The following is a 16,226-nucleotide window of genomic DNA, read 5'->3' as shown; positions in this document are numbered from 1 at the left end:
TGCCATCACAAGAAATTTTTATTAAGGAAACTAGTTGAGAAGACAGTTGTAATGTAAAACTATTGTTTTTATATGGAAACAAAACAGTTTTTATATGCAGCACACAATGCACTAACAACGCTTGAAACGAAGTTTACTTATTAAGGGGTAACAAAATTTCCTCTTTAAAAAACGTGTGAAATGTTTTGGTTTTTAACTTTTCTCATTCCCTAATTAGTAATTATTCGAGGAACATGTCACAAAAACATAGAATTGAAATTTTATCACATTGTTTGAACATTGAGTTTTTGATTCTCGCGCATTTAGTTTGCATTTCGAACTCGTAACGAAACTGTTTAGATTTTAAAAGGACACTTTATTTCGAATAGCATCAGTGAGCATAATGGGTGTGGAATTAATTCGACCCAACCGTACCAAATAACCGCAGTTACAAGGCAGCGGAAAGTAAAACACCTTCACCAATTGCAGTAAAGGTGTGTACATTTCCAAGAAATTATACATTGATCTGCATAGCAGTCTGGATCGTGAATCATCATAACACATAATGAGAAAATGACGATGGTTTGCTTTACAAAAGTTTCGAATTGCCAAAGAATTCGGCGCACGTACATAATGACTTTCAGCATCTACAATGCAAATTATGCGGCAGGCGGAGCTGACATACTTCTCTATTTGGAACGGCTTTATGTTTTTTAAAATTAAGTTGGGACATTTATCGCGATAATTCTTTGCAATACGTAGCACAAAGGCTAGAGAAGATATTCACAATCACGTCTACTTTTTGAACATTGAGATAGAAGATTGAAATACAGGCAATTTTAAAATCACCGCATTCTATCACAATTGAATTGTAAACAAACCACTTTTTCTTGCGTAGACGCGATTGGAGACGTGCGTGCTATGTCGTTAGTTAGGTTGTTTATTCTCGAACTGAGAAAGTCCCTGAAACATTATTCCTGGCACTTTCGCGCACATATAGAGGCTTGGAACCATTGACGCAGACCAATTAGCGAGGTTGGCAAAATGAAGTTTTCAGATTGTCGAAATGTTGTTTTGTGAACTCTGTTCTATGAATCTGTGAACTATTCCACATCCACTAGATGCCGTTGAATGGAAAGCTGTCCTTAAAATGCGTTGCTCAAACCCACACCTCGAGAGTCGAACCAGCGTTGCTTGATCTTGAGGTTTTTTGGTACACAAAGTCGGGCGCCAAAACAACTGAGCTATCTGAGGGAACAGTTAGCCTATGCGAAAGGTGATAAGAAAACATCCGTAAAATGTGGACCCTTTTGTGATAATGTATGATATCATTATCTGATTTTGGTAAAACTCAATTACAGCAACCCTCTCATCAAAACACATTATCGCATACTTAAAGCACAGCCGTACGAGACCAAACATTTTGGGGGGGCAGAACGTAAATTTGCCCAAATCTGCACGCTTTTATAGAAATTGCCCAAATATAATGTATGCGGTGCATGATAACAGTGAAAAACTAACATAACAAGATCACCAGCTAGCTAGAATTTCTTACCCAAGTAATCAAGATAGAACAACTGAATTCATCTTTGAAAAAACCTTGATTGTGCATTGCTCGATGCGTCTGCACTTTGGCATGGTAGGTAGGAGTAACATTTAGGAGTATTATATACTTCAGCAGTAGCATTTTAAATGTTGGTGAAATTAACATGACACAGTTGCATATACAAACTAAATATTTATTTTTTATTTTGGGGTGCAACTGCATCATTTTAATTTGGGTAGTTTTATAAAAGTAACCAAACAAAGCTACGCAACAACACAACATTAACATTACATTTAACAGGTAGCTACAGTCTAACATTTTTTCGTTAAATGTTGTGGTGTTGCTTAGCTATGTCCGTTTATGGTTGAAAAAGTACTGTAACCTCTCCATCCGAATTGTTTTATAAAAGTATTCACCAGATTTATATAAATTCATATTTTGTAGTTGCCCAAATCAAGATGATGTATTTATGGATATTAGGCCTATGAAAAAAATTAAAGACTTGGTAAATTTTGATGCCGAGACAACTGCATCATGCCAATTTGGGCAGTTTTATAAATAGACTATGATCAGATAATTTCATATTTTTTTGTTGCCCAAATCTAAACGATACAGTTAAGTAAATGGGAAAAATTAATGAATTTGTTCATTTTAGGGAAACTGCCTCATGTTAATTTGGGCAGTTGCATAAAAAGACTAATCAGATAATGTCATGTTTTCAACTGCCCAAATCAACACGATGCATTTGTGAAAATTAATAAAATTAGCTATACAGCAAATTTTGTGTTTTGATTTGGGCAGGTTCATAAAAGTATTAGAGACATATTGTGGTGGCTGCCCAAATTGGCATGATGCAGTTGGTTAAATGCATTTCGTACTACAGTTTGATCACCATACAATACATCAATACGGGTGTGCCAAATGAAAATTTTTCGGCATATTTCTTGTGCAAATAAGAGGCTGTACCGTACTTAGTTTGATAGGTAAAAGATATTAATGTGTAATTTTTTTTAATTCATGCGATTTTAAAGCTTTTCATATAGCAATTTTTGCCCGAATTCGCGACGTTTTGAAACAACAGGGGGGCAGCTGCCCCCCCCCCTGCCCCTCTGGCTCGTACGGCTATGACTTAGAGTGTTGCAACCAGCTTCGACAGAAAAAAGTAACTTATTTTTAAAACCGTTGATTATGCGAAACAATCAAGACGGTACAACTCAGGCTGTTTTTGATATTTTCAATAATGGTGAATCAAAAATATCTAATCTGGCTTGCAGTTTTGCAGAAATCAACCAACATCCTCTGATGACGATAATAGAAACATACTTTTTATAGGTCGAATACCTGGAGAGTAAATTAAATGACGATGATGCACAAATTTAACCTTTTTTAAAAGACGTCATAAATGAGGGGATTTTGAGTTGAGAAATTGGAAGAAACAGATTTGCGTAATATAAACGCGTTGAGTTAGCGCATCTACCCCAACAGTTGGGAACTTTTTACGTGAACAAGATATCTTTGGTTCAAATAAATTTGATTTTAGGTTATAAATTTTTATAAATAAACAAAAAAAGTAACCTCAGCGGGTTTAACATAATGTATTACACACAAAAAATATAACATAATAACTCAAACGTTTTCAACACGTACGACCGTACGTGTGTCCTCATTAGGAATTACTTAAATCTGCATCATCATCATCGGCCATGCCTGAGTAAGGCGTTGGCTACCGTGAGTCCACAACGATCGATTGTCCATAGTTCTTATTAACTTTACAAAATTTTGGTTTGTCCATGTTGAAAGATTTTTGAAGATTTCCAAACGTGGACGCCCCCGGTGCCTCTGATCAGGAAGTCGCCCCATCATTGCCGATTGTTCAATTCTAATCAAATTTTTAATCGCAAGTTAACGTTCACGAAGCAACTTTATGTAGCTATTCGAAAATACACACATGTACAAATTGTATTATACATCGTACAAGAAAAAGTAACTTATTATTCACTGTTTGATCGTGTCTTAGCAATTGAAAACGGTGGTAGAAGAACTACTTAAGTTATGGTAGAGTTTTGAGTTGATGTTAACGTTGTGTAGAATAATAGTCAAACATCTTGTATAAAAAGTTATTAAAAGTTCAATTCAATAAAATCTGCAATATACATAAAATGAAAATATACTCTCCGGAGTGTCGCTACAGTTATACTGTAGTGCAAAGTCAAATTCATCTTACAATTTTGAGTTTATGTATATTGCACATTTAAGTAATTCCTGATGAGGACACACGTACGTGTCGAAAACGTTAGAGTTATTATGTTATATTTTTTTATGTGTAATGCATTATGTTAAACCCGCTAAGGCTACTTTGTTTTGTTTGTCTATGGTTCAACAAAGCAAACTCTCTACCAAAGCTTTAAATTTTTTTTTAAGTATTCAAATGTGGATTATTTATCTAATGTGTGGTCACGACCTATTAGAACACGGCCAAATATGTTGCTATTTGAAGAAATTTCTAAGAGTCTGAATTGTTACAATCATTGCTGAGACAAACCGGTCATCTTCCCATTTCCAGAAGTAAGTAAAATAGGCAATATTTGCATCTAGACATATGTTTGGCTTGTTTAACCGAAGATTAGGTATGTACGTTGATCACAGTTTACACAATAACAATGTAATATGTGAGACTTTCCAACTACACCCTGGAGGTATAGTATCGTTTGGTGTGTCGCTTTTGGTGCAATTGCATGTTCCATTTAAAATATCAAGGATTTTTTGTGGATTTTATGTTGTAAGCTGTTCATTTGATGTGCCAATTTAAATTTTAGTTCGTTTTGTTTTTCGCCAAGTTAAATTTTGCAAGTAAAATATGGCTATTGGCGAAAGATCCTGCAATACAAAAAACCTAACGACTGTATGATGAGACTACCTCCAGGATGCAGTTGGAACATATTTTACATTGTTACTGCATAAATTGTGCTTAACATACATATCTAATCTCCAGCAAAACAAGCCAAAAATATGTCTAGATGCAAATATTGCTTATTTTGCATACTTCTGTAAGTGGGAAAATGACAGGTTTATCATGGCTATGATTGTAACAATTAAGACTCTTAGAAATTATCTCAAATAGCAACATATTTGGCCGTGTTGGTGTGGTGTATCACACCAAACCTCAAATATAAACCCCTGCACCAACTTGGTCTATAAATGGCCGAAATAATTGACAGATATTTGACCCTAATCATCATGAAAAATAAACACGTAATTTAGTTCTTTTAATCATCACATGAAAAAGCCATGCAACCGTACAGACAGGGGTGTGCAACTATTCGTCGCAACGAACCATAATGTACAATGACACACTTGGAACCGAAAAATCGAAAAACATGTCAAAATAAATGTTATGAATAATTTATTGGCGTACAATCAACTTGCGTATTGAGTGATTAGTGAGATATCTGATATCGTCACTCCCTAGTTATCTTACCAATGTCAGCTGTGTTATGACAGCTCAATTTGACGAAGTCAGTGCGGCCACATAAATTAGTACCGCGAGTGTCACGTTGCACGCCTCTGGTATACTGTAAATCAAAGTACCGTATAAAAGTGCTGACGGTTCAGCATCAATATACATTACTATCAAATGTTACGTAACACTTTTCTTTTAATTTTTATCATTATAATTCGTATGATGTAAATTTAGACTGTGTTAAAATATCTTTATACGCCTAATCTGACTCATCAAAGCTTCAAATATACGCTCATTCTACATTTTTCACATCGAATACGAGATACTGGAATTACTTTTTAATGGTCTGTTGGGTATGACCTAGACTTCTTTGTTTACGAAAAGGTTACAGCACTTTCTGAGCTTCAGGATTTTCATTAAGATTTGTTTTATAAAGACTAATCGCAACTTTTTTGTTCTTCAAGCAGTTTTTTTTTAGCATTATTTGCATATATGATAGCAAAAACTGAAGAATAAATGATCTTGTTTGGTGAGTCAAAATAAACGAACCTCTCAAACTGGAACTTGATGCTTGCTGACTCATTGCATTCATGAGTGGTCAGCCATCTGTCCACCTTTTGTAAAAGCACATAAAAAACACAAATGAGGCGACTGGTCAATATGAGAGCATCAGGTATAAAGTAAAAAGATCGTCAGTGAATGTATACAGGTGAGCTTTTACGGCGTCCTGAAATATACTCATCAAGTTCATTTTCAACATTTCATCAGTCAAAATAATACACCGCTTTTTCTACAAGCTAAAACAAATATACCGTCTTTACATTTGATGCTGCTTCTTCTAAAGCCGTACATTGTGTGCTTTTCTTGGTAATAATAAGTTTAAGGTTTATTGGTTTATTTATTGTCACTGTACAACTGATAAGGTCTTTTAGCGAAGGAGCTCATGTTTGATTTTGTATCAGATCAACGATGTCACCACATTATTACCTGACTTATCCTCACTGCGTTATGAAAGCAAGAAAAAATGCAATCAGTACCGTTTTTAAATTCTTTGGTATAACCCGACCTGAAATTGATCTTATTTCTACTAGCACTACAGCCAAAGGCAAAATCCCTCGGCCACTGAGCCGGTTGCTTTTCTTGGCTGCAACAAAAGCAAACCAATAATTTGTTTACGTGGATTCAACGTGTTGTAAACGTTGAAGTGTTGCAAAAAAACACACTTTTTGCACTACTTTTTCTTATTTCTGTTGCAGTTTGGTCTTGAAACTGTTCGATATAATAAACCCGAATACCTCAAATGAAGATCATTTCCTTCAAATTTGTTCTGTGCTTTTGCTTTTTCTACACGATTGATTTAATGAAACACTTATTCCAATCAATCAGCAATAAAATTTTAATCTCTAATGAAACAGGGTTTAAAGCTGAACTCACAAAAGGTCAAACTTGAATGTCTTCAACTGTTTATGTAACAAATAATTGGCGTACCTGTTTGTCTGCGGGCTATGTTTCGTTTCTGCTTATATGCCTAAAACTAACATCTAACCCACAGAAATAGCAGAGAGTACCACACTAACCTGATAAAATCAAATGCAGTCAACAGTCTCTAATCTAGTTTTAAAATTGTCTAAATTTAACGTTAAAATTAAACATTTCAGGATAGGTGCTTTGTAGCTAGCTAGGTCAACGGATTTTAAACTGTTGGTCAGCAAAAGCTTGTCAAGCAAACTTTTCCATTTTCAAATCAGATAATCGAAATGAGACGCCGAAGAGGTGAAAAATGAAATAAAGAGAAAGAAAAGAGAATTCGAAGAACGCATCATCACCTTGACCTCTGCAAACGCTCTTGAGCGGCAGTCGCTGGATGACTTTCTCGCCTTATTCTCTTTTAAAACAAAATCGCTCTTTTGTTGAAGTGGCCCAAGCTCTCACGTTGCAGCTCAGACCAAAAGAAACCAGTGAAACATGACATCTGACATCGATTTGAATACTCCAATCAAACAACACGGTCAGCCAATAAAAAAAACGTTAAAATACATCGTTTTCTAGTTAAGCTAGAAGTAACAGAAAGGAAGTAAAGAAATTGGATGCATGTAAGTGAAACGTCGACAAAGGGTTCAAGTTTAGTGTAACTTTGCAATACAAAAGTTTCGTTTCATTTCGACTTCAACGTTTCAACTTCAATTGAAATTCTTAGTAAAGAATGTGAATTTGATCAAAAATGATCTGAACTTCAAACAAAAAGAAACTTATTTATTAAACTCATTACCAAAACCGAAATGCCAGATATATATCCAATCCGAATTTTCTAGCTTGCCCGGTAAGTTTTTCATTTATATTAAAGTTTGATCAAATTAACCAGCCAAAATGTAGGTAAAACTCCAAAGACGATAGGTGTCTGAAGAACCTCATTCAGGCGGTATCAATTAAGCCCACGCTTCAGTCGGCTCGGTTTTATTTTATTGCTGTAGGAATGTTTGCTTTTTCATTCATCCAGGAACAGGAATCACATAAATTTGAATTTAAGCAGCAGAAATGCAATTATCTCGCTCATCTTTGGAGAAAATGTCAAGAAAAAAGGGAGAGATTTCACTTCCAGCAATGCTTGGTGTCCACTGCCAAGTGCAGAAGGAGCAGACAAAGCGTGTTAGCGCGCATTTCTATAAAAGAAACAAAACAAGATGTGTTTAGTTGAGCTTCAATTGTCTCGGAGGGATTCCTTCAGTGCAAAGCTGACCGCTCGAATGTATTGATCACGTGTCGATGAGCTGATTTCCATGAATAGATGCAGTGAGGTTTTCTGTCTGTATACTCAGCTTTTTTGATATTTTGTTTCGTCAGATAATGTTGTTTCAACCACAATACCGGCAATTCATTTGAAATGGTCAAAGCAAACACTTGTAGCTTTGAAATGGAGATTTAGCCAGAGCAGTGTCACAAGCCTCAGCTTTTGGCGACAGCGAACGATGCTAAGCGGTAAGTTAATGTTTGAAAAGCGTGGCCTACGTTGGAACAATATGTAAATGTTTAAAATTTGATGCGTTGCTCATAGAACTGTTTGAAACAAAACAAAAATACGGTGTCTTAAACAAAATTTCGACATGTTTTGACAGATTTTCTTTGTCTTAGTTTCATTTTGAATGAAATTATTAAAGGAGTGCGTTTCGCCCAAACACTAAAGCGTTTTTAGTATCTGTAGCAAACAGGACTGGTCAAAACAAAAATACTTTGAAACAACATTTTCTTCAAAATATATTAATTTCGGACTGCACTAGCTAATAAGCTAAAATTCGGGTCAATGAGTGTAGAAACACGTTGTGTAATCGCATATATACTTTATGTTGTAGGTAAAAGTTGTGACGAAACAAAAGCATTTGCTGGCAGCCTCAGGGATGGTATCCTTCAGGGCCTCCTACTGCTGAGGCCCTGAGGGATAACCTGAACGTTTTTAGCATAAAATATTTGCATGGTAATCTTCAACAAGGATTTCTGAAAAATCAATTGAAAAAAGCTACAGTATATAACCACAGACAATCTTTAGCATAAAGATTACACTGCAACGAAACTTGTGCCCAATGCTCTGTGTTGTCTAAACATTAGCCTACTGAAAGCAATAGCAAATAAGTTACACATAACCAACGTTAACCTAGCAGAAGAAAGACCATACGGTAGTCAACTATTTTGATATAAGCCAGTGGTTCCCAACCGGGAGGAATTCCCCACTAGGGCTAGGGGGTAATTGTGCAATTTGCACGGGGGGATTTGGTTTTAGAATTGTAAAGCTTTTTAAGCCTAGTGTTGGCCTAGACTAGAGCGTGTTCAAATCATTTTTGAATTAACATGTTTTCACACACTAACTAAACCTTTGCGACTTCATATCCTCACTCAAAAGTTGAAAGTATCAAGAGGTAATGAAGAGTAAACAAAGCATCTGTGATATCAGAGATACTGCACTCTATGTAGGCCTATATCATATTTACAACCTGTTAGGGAAAACGAGCAATCACACGCAAAGAATTTTAGGTTGCTGCTACAGTAGCTGATACTGATAAACTCATCAACCAGCACTGAACCAGCGGGGTGAGCAAAGGTTCAAACCCACAAATGAAATGAACATACACTTAATGATTGAAACAGAAAAAGTACCCAAACAGTGGAAGAATGCCATAATTACTCTCCCTTTAAAAAAAAGGAAACAAAGAAGACCTTGTAAACTATCGCCCCATTGCCATTAGCCTACTCTAACATCTTTACAAAGCTCTTTCTTTACAAACCTTTTCTTAAAACTATCAAGAACAGAATCAGCAGCAGTCTAACTCTAAATGAATAGCCTACCAGCCTTCAAACAAGCAGCTTATAGAGAAGGATTATCTTGCATTGATCATCTGCATGCAGGGGCAGATATTAGACATGAATGAATGCCAACAACCCATACTTATGGCATTTGTTGACTATGAGAAGGCATTTGATTCCATTACGCACTCCTCTGTTATGTATTATCAAAAATACAGAAATGGCACTGCACAAATTAGAACAGAGAAGTTTAGTGATAAAATAAAGATTCAGAAAGGGGTGCGCCAAGGTGACACTCTTTCACCTGTTATGTTTACAGCTGCAGTTGAAGAGATATTTAAGAAACTGAAATTTCAGACTGGACTTGTTATTAATGGACAGCTGCTAAGTAATCTTAGATTTGCAGAAGGCAATCCTTTTTGCATAGACAGAATGCACTTTGCAACAATTGCTTGAGCACTTTTTAAAAAAGAGAGAACTTTTTAATTAGCTCAAAACGAAAAATCATAGAGAGAGTAATACTGCCAACTTTAACATAATATGGAGCAGAAACGTGGTCACTCACAAAACAGCAAACAAGAAAACTAGCAGCAGCGCAAAGGAACATGGAAAGAGTAATACTACACGTAATTAGAAAAGACAAGATTAGAAATGAAGATATCAGAAACAAAACACATATCAAAGATGTCAGTGAAACAGCAACAAACCTGAAGTGACAATAGGCGGGACATGTAGCCAGAATGACAGACAGCAGTTGGGCCAAAATAACCACAGAATGGACACCAAGATGTGCAAAAAGAACTAGAAGGAGACCGAAAAGAAGATGTCGTGATGACATTGAAGAAAAGACTGGGGTCGACTGGATGAGAACAGCAAAAAACGGAATGGTGTGGAAACATATGCGGACTGCGGAGGCCAACTTCCAGCAGTGGCATGCCTGGCTGATGATACAGTAGAAGAGTTGTTTTTCATGCCATTAAGATATTATAGTGCTCAAACTTGCGATGTGAAATCCTAGTTTAGAAGCAGGTGTGAAAGTATGAGTGTATATATTTGATAGTTGGACAAGTTGGTGTTGGATAGGCATAAAGGTTAAGACTTTATTGTTTCACAAACTTATTCAGGGAAAAACTAATCACTGAATTTTGGCTATTAATGTGCAATTCCTATCCCAAAGTAGCAGAGAAAGCTATTTCAAGTATCCTTCCGTTTGCTTCCACTTATCTATGCGAATCAGATTTTTCAACTCGTTTGCAAATGAAAACAGAACTGAGAAACAAATTATACGTGGAGAATGATATTCGCTATGCTTTTTCCAATACTCTTCCATCGCATTCATAATTTGTCGAGACCAAAATAATCACTTAACACTGACTGTTAAATGCATTGACTCTTATATTTGAATATATTTATTTAAATAAATATTTTTCAGCAAAGTTTATCATTAATTATTTCAGTATGAAGAGGAATAATAGAGGCTAAAGAGCTTATTACTAGTGAAAGTTTAGTTTCTTTTGTAAGCCTTAGATTAAAGTATCAATGTAAACGAGTTTTTAACAAACTAAATTTGTAGGGGGAAATTTAGATTTGAATATCGACTAAAAGGGTCCACAAGTGAAAAAAAGGTTGAGGACCACTGATATAAGAAATTGCCTCATTTCAAACTGACAGTGAAATCAGAATCAGGTATCCTGTATAAGTGTATAGGGCAGCGATTATTATCGTTCACCGTAGTGTTCGACTGTTTGTAATAACTGACACCTAAAACTTGTGTAGACCTTATAATGCAATAAAATCAGTACGATACTGGCTAAGTTGCTTTACTCTTTGGCTTCGCTTACTAATGATCTGCTGATGACAATAAAGTCAATAAACAACATCGGTTACGCACAAGCTGAAAATAACGAACGTGGCGGTCCAGGAGTAATCAAGGTTGCCAAACATTTTTTTTTTTTTGGAAAAATAATTAAATTTTTAACCCTTTGAAACGTCACAGCGACTATTTTAAGCATTGTTTAATCTTAGCTAAAAAAGTATGCATTAATTTCAAAATTTTCGCTTTTGTATCATTTGCGAACGCGCCTGGCAGTCCTTGATACTTCTGGTCTAGCAACAACTTTTTGACTGCAACTCTGCGGTAGCAGTCCAGAAGTTATTGCCATCGTAAGAGGGCATGCTGATTTGAAATTGGTTTGAGAAAGCTTGCAAATAGGTAAAACATTATGCAGTTGAAACTTCTTTTGCATATTTTAAAACATGACTGCAGTGTAAACTGTAAAACTCTGACTGAAAAGGCATTGGCAATGCGGAAAAGTTTAAAAATTTTATAGACATTTTTTTTCAAAGGACTCCTTAAAAAATTAAATGAGTTATGTTCTCATACTTTGGCGATAAGTAACTTGTCTTTGCATACGATGATACGCAAAATTAATCGAATATAGCCTATAACTGTGTTTCTCAACTACAACTTAGATATAATCAGCTTACATTAGAACATAGCCTGCCATCAAGCATAAACAAGTTTGCCTCGAATCAAATTGAAAGCTTACACGATGTATTATTAAGGCCTGTATTGAAGATCGCCATGATATAAATATTCTAAGCGATGCCTTGTTTTAAACATATTTTTTATTCAAACACAAGAAATCAATGATTTTGCAACAAACTTTTGTTTTCACTTTCATCTTATTTTTGTTGAAACTGCTGCAATTATTAGATCTGGCAACACTCGTTTGGTAACTTCTGGACCGCGTGTACACGATCTGGAAGTAACGTTAACTTTTGGACCGCAGTAACTCCTGGACCGTTACACCGGCACCAGTACGGTCTACCCAAGAAAGGCCACTTACCAGCGTGTTGCAAGTGATCACTCACTAACGAAAGGAACAGACACCAGTCTCCACTGTGCTGTCAGTCCACTAGCACTTTTAGCAGTGCCAAATGTTTTCGAAATTTTCAGCCCAACTGCCACTAAAACTAACCCAATCGTTAGAAGTTGGAAACAAGCTCAAAATTAGAAAATTTGAGCAAAGTAAAGTAGAGGTGACTAGGTGAGTCTCATACTTGAAGTCAAGTATCGGGGGATGAGCACTTATTGAGCAGATAAGGTTCTTTTTATATTAAACCTTCAGCACTAACTAGAGTAGACAGATAGAGTAGGGTGGCCAGTTCCTTTCTCTCCGCCGCCTTTTCTTCAGCAACTATGCCAACCCAATTTATTACACCCTGGGTATAGAAGTGAGCGGTGTTATTTAGTCAAACCAGGATTTGCATGATTGGAAAGCGAGCGCCTTATTCGCTGCGCTATCCCACCGAGCAAAGTAATCAAAAACAAAAAATTGTAACCAGAAATGGCATTTATTGTATAAAGTTGGTTTGAATCCCTGAACCAAACAACAAAAACTCAATAACTCCTTCAAGGCAGTAAATTTTTGCTCCAGTTCCGGAAGAGAGTCAGCAAGGATAACGAATCACTAAATTTCTATCTGTGCATAGAAAGCTATGTCATTGATGCAATCAGACCTTGCTTTTTTCATTTTCGAAATATCAGTTCAATTAGACCGCTAATCACTGTGGATTCATGCAAGTAAAGCATTAAGCCAAGCAGTTGCAACATTTCGGCTTGACTACTCCTACTCCAACTCTTTGTTAACTTGCATTCCATACTGCGATATTTCCCGCCTTCAAAGAGTTAGGAACACTTCTACTCAGCTAATTAACTCCTACTCGTAAACGTGATAAAATCACTCCAGTACACTAGGTAATCCTTTTTGTTTTTAGAGTGCAGCATCCAGGGTTGCTAGATTGTAATTTTTCAAACGGTCTAATGAAAAACGTCTAGAACTCGTCTTCAACTGCAACAATCCAATTACTGTTCAGTTTATTTTGTTCTGTTGGCGAATAAATAAAAATATACAAAAACACAATAAACACAGATATTCGCACAACAAGAATGGCAGCGAAAGACCAAAAGGTCACCAAAGCTACAGCTGTCGGTAACCGCAAATAATAGCCCGAAAACTGTATCACCTAGTCTTCTTTGTGTGAAACAGATGTGAATCTAACTTTTAATTAAACTTGATAAAACAAACTTAATTGTTTCAAACCCAGGTATACAGATTTTCGCATGTCCAACAAACAGTTTTGTTAAACATGTCTAACAACCTGATAAAGGAATACGAAAACGTCATCATAACTAAAAATGTGTTTAGAGTTCGTCAATGTCTGCTACAAAACCTTTCATTCCATGCTTACATTGTTTCGTAAATCTGTTATATAATTGAATTAGTCACATCAAGCAATACTGCCTTTTTCTCTCTCCGAAATATTGTCCAAACAAAGTTACGGTCAACTAACATCTCAACTAGCTACTTTGCAGCAAACTCATCTTTTCTATTTCTACAACATTTCAACATGGCGAATATTATTAGTACACTAACAGAATTTGTATATTTCGGTCACAAGGTATCCGTGGCCAAACATGGATAAATTGCCGTACAATACCGCGTAGGCTTAGGCTGATCACTATTTCAAAAGAGCAGAAAGATAACTTCTATTGGATTCCCAATCAAACTGAATTAAAAAAATTAAGCATTTCCGTCTTACCTTTTGTGCTTTTTAAAAAAAAAAAAAAAAAAACCGAGTCAGACAACAAAAATGATGGTAGACTAATAACATGCATAGCTCGGATAAATCTAAACTTGCACAAAATTGAAATTCATGAAGCATATACCAAATGTTGATGTGCAACTTGCAATTTGCTACGACTAATGATGGTTCAACTTTGTTTGAAATTAAACTTGACAATACGCTGTAACAAACATAAGATGTTAGTAATGTTTCATACCGTACCAGTTAGCAACCGCAATTCTTCCAAAATACTCTTCACAAAACTTGCCGGCCAAGAATTAACTTTCGTTCATAAACATTAATTAATCTACTCTAAGCCATTTTTTTGAAATTAGCAAGCCGATGTAACCTCTCTTCAATGACTAATATCGTTCATTCAATAAACGTCAAAACAACTAGATATGGTCAAGTAGTTTGAAATCGCGATAGCTATAACAAGATTTTCCAAGCTAAAATTGACCATAGCACTAACGTCCATCCTGTTATATGCTAATTTTACTCTCTTTTTTGTAAACAATTACATAGTCTGATCACTCTGATAAGATTTATTTAAATCGCTTCAATAATGTCATTGAAAAACCACAAGACGAAGTCTGCAACGAAAATGGTGACAGTACGAATCGCTCTAATCCGATTTATTTTTCATTAATTTATTATGGCTGTAAGTGGAGAATCATCAACCAAAACTTCGCTGAGCATGTCAAAACCTATATTCTTATCTTTTTGCTTATAGTTAACCATTATTCATAAACATCGATAGTCGATCCAAAATATTACCGCAAAGTTTAATTTAAAAAAAAAAGTTAAAATATTTAAAATTTGGGCAAATAAACCACTAAGGCAAGAAAGATCTTGAGATCTAGGTCTACCAGCGAAAAACAACATGAGTGTCAGGTGTTTTTTTATTTTTGTTTTCCTACACCAAATACAACTTTCAAATATAGATTTGCATAAAAATTATTAATTTAGGTTTGTTGGTGAAACAACATATATTTTCAAACGTTTCATGCAGTGTTACTTTATGGATTTTAAGTTAAACCATACGCACTATTTTATAGCATGTAGGCCTATCTCCTGCTTTCAAATAAAAGCTTTCGAGATTTTTCGAAAACTTTTGTGGAAAAAACATATTGAGGTCAAAAATCATCATTTGGAAACTAAAGTCATATAATTATTGTTAAAAACAAATCAAGCTAACAAATAATCTTTTTGACGGGGTTTTACAACACACAAATTTATGTTTATGATGGCATTTGTGCAAAAGTAACCTTAAGGTGGAGTGGAGTCCCACTAATATTCCTGTTCACTGGAGTTGTGCAAGATTTTTCTTTCACATAAGTTTTTGTATATCTCTGTGTTAAATCGAAATAAAGTTAGCCTACATCACAACGGTTTCACATGTGCATGCCTGATTTGCAAAACAAATTCAGGTCGCATATCTGGCCCAGCTGGTCACGACTGGAGCAAAGCAAAACAAACTCTACGTAAGATATAGACGTAGGTTACATTTTTATGAACCGTTGATATTAAAGCAATATAGAGTATAGGGCAGGCCGACTGCATAATGCACGAGTGAATAGGTAAGCCACTAGCATGTTTACAGTTGAAACAATTGCATGTAAAACATCAACCTGAAGACCAAGGCAACGTGACTTTTTTCTCAAACGTAAGCATGCGCGTTTATCGGTGACAAGTTATGAAGGTTATAATCTTAAATTTAACGCACCACAACCACAAAGTCTGATGGAAGTGTAAGCAATAAATCCCAAACTTTGCCTTGCGCTAAAACTTACAGCACTTTATAAGTTGGCTATGAAACCACGAAACTCAGTTTGAAAGAAATGGTTTTGTAACGAAATGGGATGGCTGCGATGCTAAATCTCACATCTTAAGTCGCTAAGGCACGAAAGAGACACGAGAGTGTTTCCAAGCTTACTTTTATGTAATGCCAAGGACAGTGACCCTCCGTTTATTCCACCTATTTACCCGGGGCTCTAAAAAATTTAATTAAAAAGGCAAAGCGGTGGCTATTTAGACACAAGGCCTGATTACAAAACACGACCATACATTGAGCACAACAAATTATATACGCCTATGCATGATAGACAACAAAAAAGAGAAAAGTAGCCTACATGGGACGTATGGTATATTGGCGATTATAACGTGACAATACAATTACTGCTCAACTACATTAATAGCTGTCAAGTTCACAAATACACTTTTGAAACAATTGCTAAGTATTTATTCAAAGAGCATGCAGTGCATGTGTGGTGAGAAAAATACCCCGCTACAAATTAAAAGTAAAAGTAGTGTAATTTT

This window comes from Aplidium turbinatum, chromosome 2 (genome assembly GCF_918807975.1).
Source record: "Aplidium turbinatum chromosome 2, kaAplTurb1.1, whole genome shotgun sequence".
NCBI classification, from domain to species: domain Eukaryota; kingdom Metazoa; phylum Chordata; class Ascidiacea; order Aplousobranchia; family Polyclinidae; genus Aplidium; species Aplidium turbinatum.
Note: the sequence above shows the minus strand (reverse complement) of the source record.